This window comes from Pogona vitticeps, chromosome 1 (assembly GCF_051106095.1).
Source record: "Pogona vitticeps strain Pit_001003342236 chromosome 1, PviZW2.1, whole genome shotgun sequence".
Taxonomy (NCBI): Eukaryota; Metazoa; Chordata; class Lepidosauria; order Squamata; family Agamidae; genus Pogona; species Pogona vitticeps.
Genome location: NC_135783.1, coordinates 80303952 through 80317534, shown reverse-complemented (window position 1 = coordinate 80317534; position 13583 = coordinate 80303952). Strand labels below are relative to the sequence as shown.

The 13583-nt window shown below is 39.3% G+C and overlaps 1 protein-coding gene across 3 annotated transcripts in view; it reads right to left on the bottom strand.

The window, feature by feature from the left end:
• The window catches only part of NHSL1 (NHS like 1), a 201226-nt gene that overhangs the window by 135757 nt on the left and 51886 nt on the right, over positions 1-13583 (bottom strand). The gene's annotated exons all lie outside the window — the stretch shown is intronic.

The window sequence follows — 13583 nt, the reverse complement described above, 5'->3', positions numbered from 1 at the left end:
TTGAATCCCCTTAAAGAAAAACACCCACAGCCCACATCACTCATTCCCTCTCCCAAGCTTACTCTTTCTCCCCCTTTCCCAATCCCTAGAAATAAAATATGTGGCAAATATGTATTTAACTGCAGCTATACTTCAGACAACAAGCAAAGTAATTGATGTGACTATATTGACTATTATTGTAATATGAAATGTGAATTATAGAACAGTAATCGCTTCCAACATTAATTTGACCCAATTCCGGGAGGCAGTGGAAGACAGCGTGCTCTGGTCCATGGGGTCACAAAGAGTTGGACACAACAACAACAGCAACAGCAACAGCAACAACAACACATCTCTTCCAGACTGCAAGATGAGTGAAGAGGATCTAAACTTTACATTTTAGACAAGTGTCCCCAGATGTTCTTGGACTACAACTCCAAGAAATCCTGGCCAGCATAGGATTCTGGTGGTGAAGTATTCTGGGACTTTTAATCGAAGAACATCTAAGGACCCAAGGTTGGGAACCCTTGTTCTAAAGCAAGTTATTTTAAAAAAATCTTATACTTTTCAATTAAGTTTACAGGCAAAACTCTTACTCTTCCAGAAACCAGGAATTCTGCGAACTATATCCAAATAATGCTACCAACTGTGGGTTCATATCACAGCTGGATGATGTACCAAACTGAACACTGACCATATGATAACCAACCAAGAATTCTCCCATTTCTATAATATAAAATGTTGCAATGTGACATTTATTTCAAAGCATGGTGTCAGCCTGCCATAATATTTTAATCAGAAGGAGGAGGAAGATAGCCCAATTTATTGTGACAAGGTCAGTGCAGTTATAAGGTCCCTGTTAATACAAATGAAGCCACAACTGCAGTTAAAGAGTCTGTAAACTTGACATCCCTGACATGTTAATCTCATGTGAGATAAATCTCACAAAGATATTTCCTTGGGATAAAACACAGAGGAGGAAAGGAGGGGAGTGACCGGTTGGCAGATCAAGGGGGAATGGAAAGATACCAAATACAGCATGTCATTTGTCAAACATAATTACTTACAAATAAAATTATTAAAGATACTGGATTTTCTTTACCCTGGACTCTGCTCTCCAAATTCAAATTAAGAGTCTTAACTAGAACAGAGTCATTAAATCACATAATTTACATGTGTTGATTCACCATTCAGCAAATAATTTAATGGGCCTACTTTAACTGGGACTTCCAACTGAATTTAGATATTTATATTCAATGAGGAGTTCCAAGAGGAAGGTGTGACTGAAATTACAGAACAGAATCCGATCCAATCCATGATCAGTCTACAAAGCACCAAAGTCCCATTTGTTTTGATGAGAAAGCTAGCCATTTGTTTAACCTGTTGAAATTAGTGAAAGACAGTTCTACATTATATTGTAGAAACCTTCCTCCTTGCTCCCTCTTTTCAATTTTTATTTTACATAAACTTGAAGGGACACTTTTAAAAAGTTTTTGTTTCCTTTCTCTGCCCCTCCACAAAGGACAAGAAGAAGTTTTCAGTTTCCCAATACCATAAAGTGGCTAAACTATCATCTTAAGCCACATAGCAACATGGGGAAACTGAGAACAGAAGTCAAATTTAAAGCTGCAAGCGCCACTTTGGTTCATTTCCAGCAAAGCAAAGCAAATTCAATGTGTGCTGGTTACATACCACCCCGTTTACAGTTAGTTCATTTATTAAGTTCAGTTATTGCCTCCACGCCAACAAGCTGAATACTCAATTTACCAACCATGGAAGGATGGAAGCTTGAGTAAACATCGAACTGGCCAACTGGGATGGAACCCAGGTCATGAGTGGTTTTGGCAGCCAAAAAAGAGCCAAAAAACAAAAACAGAAACAAAAAACCCCAAACTAGTAGGCCTTAACAGGGACCCAGAAGGGTGCAGATAGGAATGCTCTGGGGACTGGCTGGATCATTCTAACAATAACATTATATGACTGCCAACAAATGGAGCAAGCCAGTCCAACCCCATAACAGACCAAAGAGTGGAGCAGATGCCCATCCAATCTCATCCTAAGAGGACCTTTCTTTCTCAGTTCTGCCTTCACAGCAGCCACCTCTTCTTTTCTTCTTGCAAACTTCCAAGCAGGCAAAAGACTAACTTTGCCAAAAGAGTACACTGCATAACAAGATATGGCTAGGCAAAGAAGCAGTCCTAGGTAATATTGAGAGAAAGAGAGGGAGGGAGAAGTTATTTTAACATAAATAGTTTAACTATTTTACTCAGGTAGATACAGATTATGTGTATTATACTACCATAAATAAGTAAGTAAACAAACAAACTGGAAGTTTCATTCTACTTAATGGTCCATGACAGATTCCATCAAGCATCAATAAATAGTGTCTACCACACTCTCTACAACAAATCTTTTCTGAAGCTGCAGTTAGATGGGAACTCTTCCAGAGGACACACAGGAATTCGTACCTCCTCCCAGGCTCCTTGTTTGGAAGGAAAAGAGCAATCCTTACTCTCTAAACTTGAAGGGAAAGTGCACTCTCTACTTCCTTTTCTGGCAGAAGAGAGCAACGGGATTGGGCAAGGCATCACCTGCAGGTGTTTGCCAGTGGTAGATCTCAAAGCAGCAGCTGAAACCTCTACATTCCCCATCTATCTTTTCCAGTGAAAAGCAAAGCAGAAAAGGAGATTCTGAGCACGTTTGCTAGAGGCAACATGTTTCCTTTGCCCTTTTCCCACAAAAGAAGTTTGAGGAAAGGGATCAAATTGAAGCATTTTGCTTCTCAACAGCCAGCTACCAAGGCCTGCCAAAACTGGAGACCCTTATATTTTATTTAGCTGGCTGCATAGCTCAATGAATTAGGAATTGCAGTTCGATTCCCAGGTGTGCCTCCTGCAAGAATTGTCAAAGTCACAGTACACTGCCAGAAGAAGGAAATGGCAAACCTGTCTAAGTATTCTGCGCCTAGAAAGAGTTGCTGTAAGTCAGAATCAACTTGATGGTATGTAATGACTGTTATTATATTTTACTTGGTACTTGTCAGTAGCAGATTCCAAAAATGTATCTCATAAAAAAATCTAATAATTTAATTAAACATAGTACAGTACTAAACACCTTTACAGCCATGACATATTCTCCATTAAAACCAGCCTAATATTAAGTATTTAATGTTAATATAAGACTCACTAAAGAAGTTCTGTTGGAAACTGAACCAACTTTTTTGTAATAACTGTCTCATGAATTTAGTCCCCGCAGTCTATTAATACTCATTAATAGGCTGTTAATGAAGAGAAAGTCATCATGGTTGTTCTGGGTTTTTCGGGCTCTTTGGCTGTGTTCTGAAGCACTCCCAAGCCAGCTACACCAGAGCACAGGTTGCTGTCCTCTGAAGATGCCGGCCACAGAGACTGGCGAAACGTTAGGAAGAACAACCTTCAGAACACGGCCAAAGAGCCCGAAAAACCCAGAACAACCATTAGATCCCGGCCGTGAAAGCCTTCGCGAATATATAGAAAGCCATCAATCTATACAGTTGCCATAAATCAGGAATAATCCAGTGGCACATCATCCTTTGAACTTTTTTGCTGATGTCTTCTCAGCTAGTGTTTCTTTCTCTCTTTAAAAGTAAATATATATTATTAAGAATAATAACAGATTCACTGTTAGCCAGTCAGTGTAGTATTAATGGTCATAATATTTGCTTGGGACTTGGGAGATTCAGATTCTAGTACCCACTTAGCTATGAAACTCACTAAGGACTTTCTGGGATATACTGTAAATATAACTAATAGATACATAAAAGACACTGTCCAGTTAATCTCCAAATTGCACTTATTTTCTCATACTTTCTGGAAGAAGAAACAAAATGTTTCAACCAAATGAGTATCTCTTGTGCTCACTCTGGTATTTCTTTATGATAAAATATTTGGGACCTCAATCTGCTTACACACACAGATAATCCTGTCATATCAAAATCCTACACTTCTCTGGAAGAATCTTGCTGGTTTATTGAGCAACATATATTTGGATCATCTTCTGTTAATAGGCAGCCTAAAGTAAATGTCTCTTAAGCTTTACTTACTTACCATAGCTACAAATACATCTGCTTCATGTAATTGTTTTGAGAATGACCACTTATTTGCATTGTGCTTTGTTACTACCTTCTATTAATGCCAGATGGGATACACTTGCATACAGGAAAGTAGAGGAAGGAAGGGAGGCTACCTCTTTTTTTCTATTGTATGAACCCAGAAGGAAAACAAGTGTCCAAATACCACAGAACAGACACAACATCCAGTCTCTTAACCAGGATAAGGAGATCCAGTATCTCCTGCTTGCTAGAAAAGAAAAAAACAATATTAAAGTAGACACTTCTATAAAAGTCTAACACTATAAAATATTTCAAGCTACTGAAGTCAGAAATTCCAGTGTTAGTTTTCTACTGTCACCAGTACTGCAAACACAAGATAAAGCCACAAGATGGCAGTATGAAACAATTGACATTTCTTTGCTAGGAGTCACTGCCTTCTGGTGAAGGAGACCGTCTCAAACTTCTAAGGCACATAGAAGACTGGAACCAGTGAATCATATTGTGAAGTACTAAATAAAAGAGAAAAGTAAGAAGCAGCTTTTCAGACTGTATTTAAGACAACACATTTTTATAAAACGTTTTTTTTTCAAACAGTCAACGAAGTCATCCACATGCCAACTGGGAAACAGAGCACTCCAAAACTGCCATGGAACAGATTATTTTAAAAGCTTAGTGAAGATACCATGTTTCCAGAGTAACTGATCTGATAACTGCAACCTCCTTTACCTCATTTGGAGGTTATTCAAAAACATTAGGAACCTGAGGTCTGCTCCTGTTGTTTTAACAAAAACAATATTTAAATTGCATTTTTATCATTTTTCAGGACACTAGGGGTGACATGACTATTCTGAAAATCTTACACCCAGTTGCCTCTTAAAGGGAGCCTTGTGGTGCAGTAGTTAAACTGCAGGTACAACTTTGCTCACAACCTGAGTGTAATCTTGGGCTCAGGTAGCCAGCTTAAGTTTGATTCAGTCTTCCATCCTTTCAAGGTCAGTAAGTTGGGGGAGGGCAATGCGTAGCCTGCATAATTTAATTGTAAACTGCCCAGATAGAGCTTTAAGCACTGGGGGGGGGGGGGATAAGCAACACATTTTGCTTTTGCTTCAAAGAAAATAGGACCTCTGACCTAGGCAGCACAGCACTTCCTCTGCCACCCTGCTGTCAGTCACAGTGAATCACTAGATGCTGCTTCCTGGGGAAAGGAGAAACTAAATATTCCCACACTTCTACTGATGACACTGTCTGGCACACTTTGCCTACCTTCACACATTCCATAAAATCCACCTGGTTTTCAACACACTTTGCTGTGGCTAGAATATAACCAGTCCAGTATAAAGCTGCCTTGACTGACTGTAAATATCTGCCTTTACTCAGTTTCTGCTTTTATTCACAACCAGCTGTAGTAGATCTGTGGTTTGGCAGGTCTAACCACTTTTCATGAATCAGGAGAATGATGTCATCTGCACAGCAGGGAAGGAGAATGAGGTCATCTTCATTAAGCACATTACCTTTTGAAATTTTCCTTTCTGCTGGAAGGAACAGAAACTGTGGAAACAATTTCACTGAATTTCTCCAGGGGATGAAAAAAGTCTCCAAACATTTCTCAGAGGGGAGCCTCGCCATCATCAATGGCTATAACATACCTTCACTTGCACTTCCCCAACAGGCTTTTGGCTTTTTCATTGACACTGTAAATGACAGCAACAGCAACTGAGCTAGCAAACTGGCCGCCATTTCGCTTCCACCAAAAATGTCCTGTACTTATTGTCAAAAAAGAAGACAAAATTTAGGAAATAATCATGCAAACTGTTCTTCTCTTTTTCTGTTTCTAGGGGCTTTCCCTAAGGGGGTAACTTAAAATAATGTTTATCTCTAATGCAACTGCTTATATTAAAGCTATCTCCGTGTAAGCAATACAAGGAATATGAGGAAGGTAATGCTGAGTCCAGCTAAAGGAAAAAGGTGAGGGTAGTGCTGTTCCATTGTTCCCCAATGTCTAAAAAGTTTATTTCCCCATGAAAGAGGCTTCCTTTTTTTCCTTCCTTTTTCTTTTCTTTTGCCTCATCTCTTTAGACATTCTGTTAAGGAGATGAGGCCATTTCTGGCTTACTGTAATGATTGGGGGGGGGGAGACAGAGAAACAAAGCATGTTGCTTATATATTGCCCTATAATAACTGAAGTGTTCTCTGGGCAGTTTACAATTTAATCATGCAGCTACACACTGCTGCCCAGCCCACCAACCAAGCTGGGTACTCAGTTTATCAATTTCAGAAGGATGGAAGGCTGAGCGAACCTTGAATCAGCTACCTGAGATTGAATCTGGGTCATGAGTAGAATTTGGGCTTTTGTATTGGAGTTTAAACACATAACACAGGGTGTCACATGTGTTTCTTTCTTTATTTCTATTACAAACTGCACCACTGCTCGGCAGACCCCTGGGCTGCCCATAAATCCTGATTTGAAGGAGAAAAAAAAAGCTCTGCAGAATGAGTTGTCTTATGACATCTTCCCCTAGGCTTTGTAACTCAGTTGCAGGAAACTGGGTGTGAAGAGCTTCTACCATTGAGATAATTGCACAAAGACAGAAAAGACATGAAGACACACTCATCCTCAGACACCTCATAAGCGAGGTAAGCACAGTTCATCATGTTACATACATGAGACTCACCAATGAGAATTTCTCTTAAGTTTTTCCTACTTTGAAACCATTTTAGAAGAGAATACTTTTTCTATCAGATTGATTGAAAATGGTCTTCTCACAGGATTTTTTGGCACAGCACTAATATGCCCCCACTACTTGCAGATTTTTGTCTTCACCCTGAGTTTAGCAGAACTCTTCAATACATGACATCAGTGATCCCAAACCTTGGGCCTCCAGATGTTCTTGGACTGCAACTCCCAGAAACCTTCACCACCACCTCTGCTGGCCAGGATTTCTGGGAGTTGAAGTCCAAGAACATCTGGAGGCCCAAGGCTGGGGACCACTGCATGACATGACTGACTGCTCAGGGACATGGCTATGTGGATTATCAAGGTGAGCACTCACACTCCAAAATTTACCACTATTTCCCACAATAATGAATACTGCTCTCAAATAGGGCTTTTCTCTAGATACCAAAGCCAAGAGACAGTATAGCATCTAAGATTCACATCTAGGGTTGTGTGTGCATATTCTTTGGGACTGGCTGTGATTGTTATAGTGGCTTCATAATATAGAAATCTTCTGAGGCAATCTTAGAGACTTTTAACAAAAATGTTTGTTGCTGTTGATCAACGGGATGGAAAATTTAGAATCATTTAATGCACATATTTGAGGACTGTCCTAAAAATACATCAGTATGTTTTCCCCAAATCCCAATGAAAAGGTGTCAAAATTTTGAGAGGAAAAGGTACATTTATATTTCCATCTTTGGCGGATTACCCAGCTGCGTCCCTATCTTGATGTTGGGACGCTCACAACTTTGGTCCACGTGCTCATAATCTTGAGATTAGACCACTGTAATTCACTCTACGTGGGGCTACCTTTGAGATTAATGCGGAAGCTCCAAATGGTGCAGAACGCGGCGGCCAGACTCCTCAGTGAAGTGGGGAAACACCAACATATCACTCCCACCCTGGCCACCTCGCATTGGTTGGCCGTACGCTTCCGCATTGATTTCAAAGTTTTAATGATTACATACAAAGCCCTAAATGGTTTAGGGCCTAGATACTTGATGGAACGCTTCCTCCCACCTAGATCTACCCGTACCACTTGATCCAGTCAGAAGGAGCAACTGAGGAGCGTAACGCCAAAGGAGGTCCAGAAAGAAAAAACAAGACACCGGCTTTCTTGGCAGTGGCTCCCTTCTCTTTGGAACAAACTCCCCTCCGAGATCCGTTTGGCCCCCTCACTGGGTATTTTTAAAAACCAACTTAAGATCTGGTTATTCAAACAGGCCTTCCCTCCAGGCACATTTTCCGTGCACATCTAGCTTCTCTTTCAATATTCTGAACTGCTCCGAATTGTACTTTCTTAGAACTAAAACAAAACAAAAACCAAACCAAATCAAGACAAAACAAAACTCGAACTTCAATACATCCTAGGAGCTCCGTTCTATTTGCCTTTTGGTCTGCTTGCCACAAAACAACAATCTTTTATGAATGTATACATTCAACATTTAAATGAAATAATGAAATAAATCAGTACGAAAAAGTAAAACATCACATTCTTGCTGAACATGAAAGATAAAAAAAGCACTCTCAATTACTAACTTAGCTTTATGAAAGGGGAAATATTCCTTAACATTTCTGTTCAGAAGGCAGAATGGGGGATTGGGGAAGAACAGCAGATTTATTTCATGGGAATGCTATTATCACAGAATAGTAGCACAGATAACTGATATGTGGTATCTGCAACAGCATTATACTACATAATAATGCTATAAACAACAGTAAGAAAAAAAACAGGAATTTATCCAAGGGCCTCAATATTTGAAAAAGATACAGAAAAAAATGGACAGGCAGCAGGTCTCTGCCGCCTCTCATGTTCTGTGGATTAGAAGGAATCTAGAATTAATCCCCAAATATGCTGACAACACAGCTGGCACAGTTCAGTGGACTGGAGCACCCAGAGCTGAAAGTTCCAATCCCACTGTGCTTCCAGGAGAGAATCAAGCTGAGATCAAGAAGACCATGAGTGCCTTCCCATTTACAGGTCCTTGCACAAGCTAGACAGTCTCAGAGTACCACGCAAAGAAAGGATCTGATAAACCACTTATAAGAACTTTATCCATAGAAAACTGTAAGGGCTGTTTGTGATGTAACTTATAACAGGGAGCAGAATCAGCTCACAGCTTTTGGAACATCAGCAAAGAAAAGAAGTAATTATCGCACTACAATAATTATTTACATTATTTAAAGAATGTAGTGTAGATTTCCTTAGGAAATGTTCTTGGAGCTAAATGAGATTGCCATTGGTCTATTTCTAAGGAGTAACTTATGAGAGCACTTCAAAAGCTGCATATAATAGTAAATCTTATTCATTCCATATCCAGACGCCGATAAAAAATACTGATGCATTTACAATCCAGGCTCACTTTGGAATGTTCAATGCCTTTAGAATGTAGAAAGCAATAGACTGCATCTCCCTCTGTAATGCTTTTCATGTCACAATTTTTGGCATCTGTGTATCATACTATCCGGGTGCCTTTTAGGGGACAGAAGAATGATTTTTTAAATTATGATTTATAAAATCCATCCATGCTTATTTAACATCGTGTCACCTGGGTTCAGCTTATAGTCATTAGTTAATACAACCACAAAACATATTAAGCTCTTAATCTATACATCGTGCTTCTAACCATTGATAAAACAAGTTCCATGTGTAATAATATTCTGTATCTTCCTTTCCTTTGATTTTCAGTGTCAGTCTATCCATTTCGGCGCAGTCCAATATCTTTTTAATCTTTTAAAGGGGACAGAAGAATGATTGTTCTTCTTTGTACAATAGTGATAAAATATTGATAGGAGACACTTAGGTGTGTAGAATCACAAGCACCTCTTTGTTCTCCCATTTTTCCATTTATCCCAAAGCAAGAGAACTCCTAAGTCTAAGCAGCTCAGGCAAAATGTATTTTCCTAATTGAAGTTAGAATTCAAATAACCTTACCGAGACAGCAGTAATTTGACTGTGGGAACAAATTCTGTTGAATCGTAATTTCTTCATAAAATGGTGATCAAACTGACACACAGGTTTCCTGAGAATCATTTTGATATCTCCTCACATTTTAAAACTTCCACATCCATTTGCAGTATGAGTGCATGGGCAGTAATCAGTATGTATATACTGTATACCCATGATACACAGAAACACTCTTTTTAGTGTTTTAAAACAACTTATTTTTAAAGCATGTATTTTTTTTAATCTCAGTCTCAGGGGGAAAATAGTGGTGCATTTACAAAGTGACATACATATACTTTGTTAACACATTTATAAAGCAAGAAACTAACTCTCTCTGTTCATGCTTTCCATGTCACTGTTCTTCACTAGGCAATAGAACACCACAACTTGTCTCCTTCTCCTTCTCCTTATTATGATTATGATTATGATTATTATTATTATTAAAAGATAAAATGCAAACTATGACCCATTATTTTATTTGTGCACTGTTTCCATCTTATAAACAAAGTACTGCTAGTCAAATACAACAAGTTACTTCACTGTTTTTGACTGATAAAGGGGGAAGACTACATCAACTGAAGGATCTTTTTCATTCCAATAAAATACATACCTCCTGCCAATTAAACCTTTTGTCGGAGAATAGCAATGGAAACAAACAGCAAGCATCTACAAGGTTTGTCCATACTATAGCTTAAAGACAGGGGGGGGTAGCATTACTAAATCATACTGAGTTTGGGGGCCAATATTATCCTATGGCCTTCCAACCAAATGACTGATGGTGAGACATGGGGGGTGTTCATGTATGAATACGAATGTCCCTGCACAGGTGGACATAAAGAGGGTCTGGCTCCCTGGGGCCGGACTTCCACTCACTTTCCACTGCTGCCACAGGCTCCACTCTCCCTTCCTATTGCTCCGGAGCTCACAATCAGCTAGCCACTCCTGGCAGGAGGCAGGAAAACGAGCCTCACTGCCAGGTCGAAGAGTGGACTGCAGACCATGAGCTTGGAGCAATAGGAAGGGAGTGTGGAGCCTGCAGCAGCAGCGGAAGGACCACCTGTGCAGGGATATTCGTATACAAATACGCTCATCTCTACTGATGGTATCTGAGCACACATGTAAAAATTAGGTGAAGGTTTACTAGACCCAAGAACAAAGATCTTCATTAATATTACTAAACAAAATAGAAATGAATCCATTATGTTTTTAAACTATTATGTATATTGGAGTATATATTAAGCACAAATGAGTTCTAATTAACCATTTATTAGTGATAACTTTCTTTCTGACAAGCAGAATGTAAACAGAACACATCTGAATGAGAAGTGAAGAGCAGATCCACATGCACATACAGGGACATGATTTCTCACCCATTTATTCAGCACTTGACTCACAGATAAAAAGCTGAACCAAATCTGCTGAAAAGCATGATGTCTGATGTCATGTGGTGGTGAGATGCTGACATGTACACATTAACACTTACAGGCTGCAGCTCTGTGATAAATGTGTAATTCTGAAGCAACACAAATTTTAGTATGATTTTTACATTTGATTGTAAATCAAATTTAGGTGTATGCATCTGAAGTAAGCGTATCTGGAGGCCTGTTTTCCAGAGAGTAATCAGCCCTTTTGCCACAAGGTAAACAGTCCAAAGGAGACTCTTTTTCAAATATTCATGCTTGAGTTACTTCTTAATACAGCCTGGGATTTAGATTCATGGTTCTCAACCTTTAGGCCTTCTAGATATTCTGGACTGTCGTGTACAGAATCTCTGACCAATAGCCATGTTGGCTGGGTTTTTTGCGGGCTGTGGTCCAAAACATAGAAGCCAAAACTTGATAACCATCAATGTACAATTTTAGAGCCTCAGCATTTTAAACAAACATGTCATCTTTTCATTTTGTCAATGCATTTCAGCAGATAGTGTCGGGGGACAGGAGAAATAGAGAAACCAAGAAAGAGAAAGAAAACAGTATCTTAAATACAGTACAGTACTCTGATAAGAATGCCACAAAACCATTTCCACAGCAGTTGAGAAACAAAACATTGTGCAATTAATCTGTATGTTTATCCAAACAAACATAATCTAAACCATAAGCAGAGGAAGCTTTCCTCAAAACATTAGCTCGTAAATGAAATTACACTACATGGAATAGTTACTTTCACATTTTACCATCACTACTTTAGAGGTTCACATTGCAAACACAGGTTTCTATAGGTTTCACACTCTTTCAATAACAAAGCAATTTAGGGGAGCACTGAAGAAGAGAAAATGAGTATGTGGACTGGATTGAAAGAGAAAAAGTCTTGCCTTTTGAGAAATTCTGAGAAGTACTGGCAGTTATTGCCTTGCACTAGAGAACATCTTTTCTTGCACTGAGTTCAGAATTATTTTGTATTCAAATACCAGACAAGAAATGGATGCTAAGGAAAAACACAACTTAAGCTACTTCCAGTTTACAGCATGAGAAAGCCAAGACAAATATAGCAGGCGAGAGCTGTTACTAAGGCTAATTTTTCTTTTGGATTATATATTGGCAGGCAGTAGATATTGCAATTTGCTGGGAGAGTCTCTTAAATACAGTGGAAGCCTATTTCCTTTCCAGCTTCCAGAAACTATTTCCTCTATATACATCTTTAAACTCCAAATCTTATTGGCAGTGTTGCTTGTTGGCATTGCAGAAACCTCTTGAGTAGGTTCAAAACCTTTACGTCATCATGCCTGCAACTGATCTGAACAGTAAAACAAGAATTTGTGCAATTTTGCTTACAGATAATGAACAGAGCTTCCTATAAGTGGAGTAACTAAACTAATATCAAGCATACACCAAGAGAACACTCTATTATATTTTATAACTTAACTTAGTTTCCTTCTTGTTGTTAACAGAAGTTTGAAGCCAGAGTTTGTAGCTGAGTTCTGGATCCTAATTTGCTAGAGGAAAAACAATTCAGAGTTCAAGTTTGGACTTAACACCAGGCTTTATATTACTAATTAGTTGTAAACTGCTTTAATCCAGGGTTGAGGAACTAGTCTGGGATGCTGTGCACCAGATTTCTAACACTCCAGCCTCACATAGGCCAGACAACACAGGGGGAGCATTACCATGCTCTTGATATCACTAGGAATGACCACGGCTCCTTGTATTATGGTATCCACAAGTGCAATACCTACAAAACAAAAGCAAAGTGTGCTACTTATATACCTCCCTGTAGCAAACAGCCCTAACCTCACCTGCCTGTCATCGTGGAATATGGACTCAGGAGCCAATGAGAGAATGGAAGGCAGAGCCAGGGGGAGGGGAGCAGGATAAAAAGACTGGTGGAGAGAGTGTGAGGGAGACTGTGTGTAGCTTAAAAGTAGTGAAGAGTGAGTTAGAGAACTGTAAGAGTGTAGATTGAAACAGGGGGTTAAAAGAGTTCTGAAGCAATATCCTAATCGATTCAAATATAAGTTGATTGTTAACTTCCCTGGTTAAATAAAAGACTCATGTTTTTCACATCACACGTGTCTCAACATTTGATATTAAAGCATTAATATCTGGTGGCAACGAAGAGGAAGGAAGAGCGAGAACCTTGTGAAGGCCAGGACTTCAGAGGTGATTGCAACACTCCCTATAGAGCTTAAAGCACTCTCTGGGTGGTTTACAATTTACAGTAATTATGCAGGCTACACATTGCCCACCCAATGAGCTGACTTTAGAAGGATGGACGCAATGAGTCAGTGCTGCAGCCCAGGAGCAAGCTTTGCTCCATGCTTGCCTTCTTCATGTGAGGTAAAGCAAGTGGGGAACTGAGTGCAAAGAGAAGCACATTTTTCTTTCTCCAAAAGAAGAGGCATGGCACTGACAAAG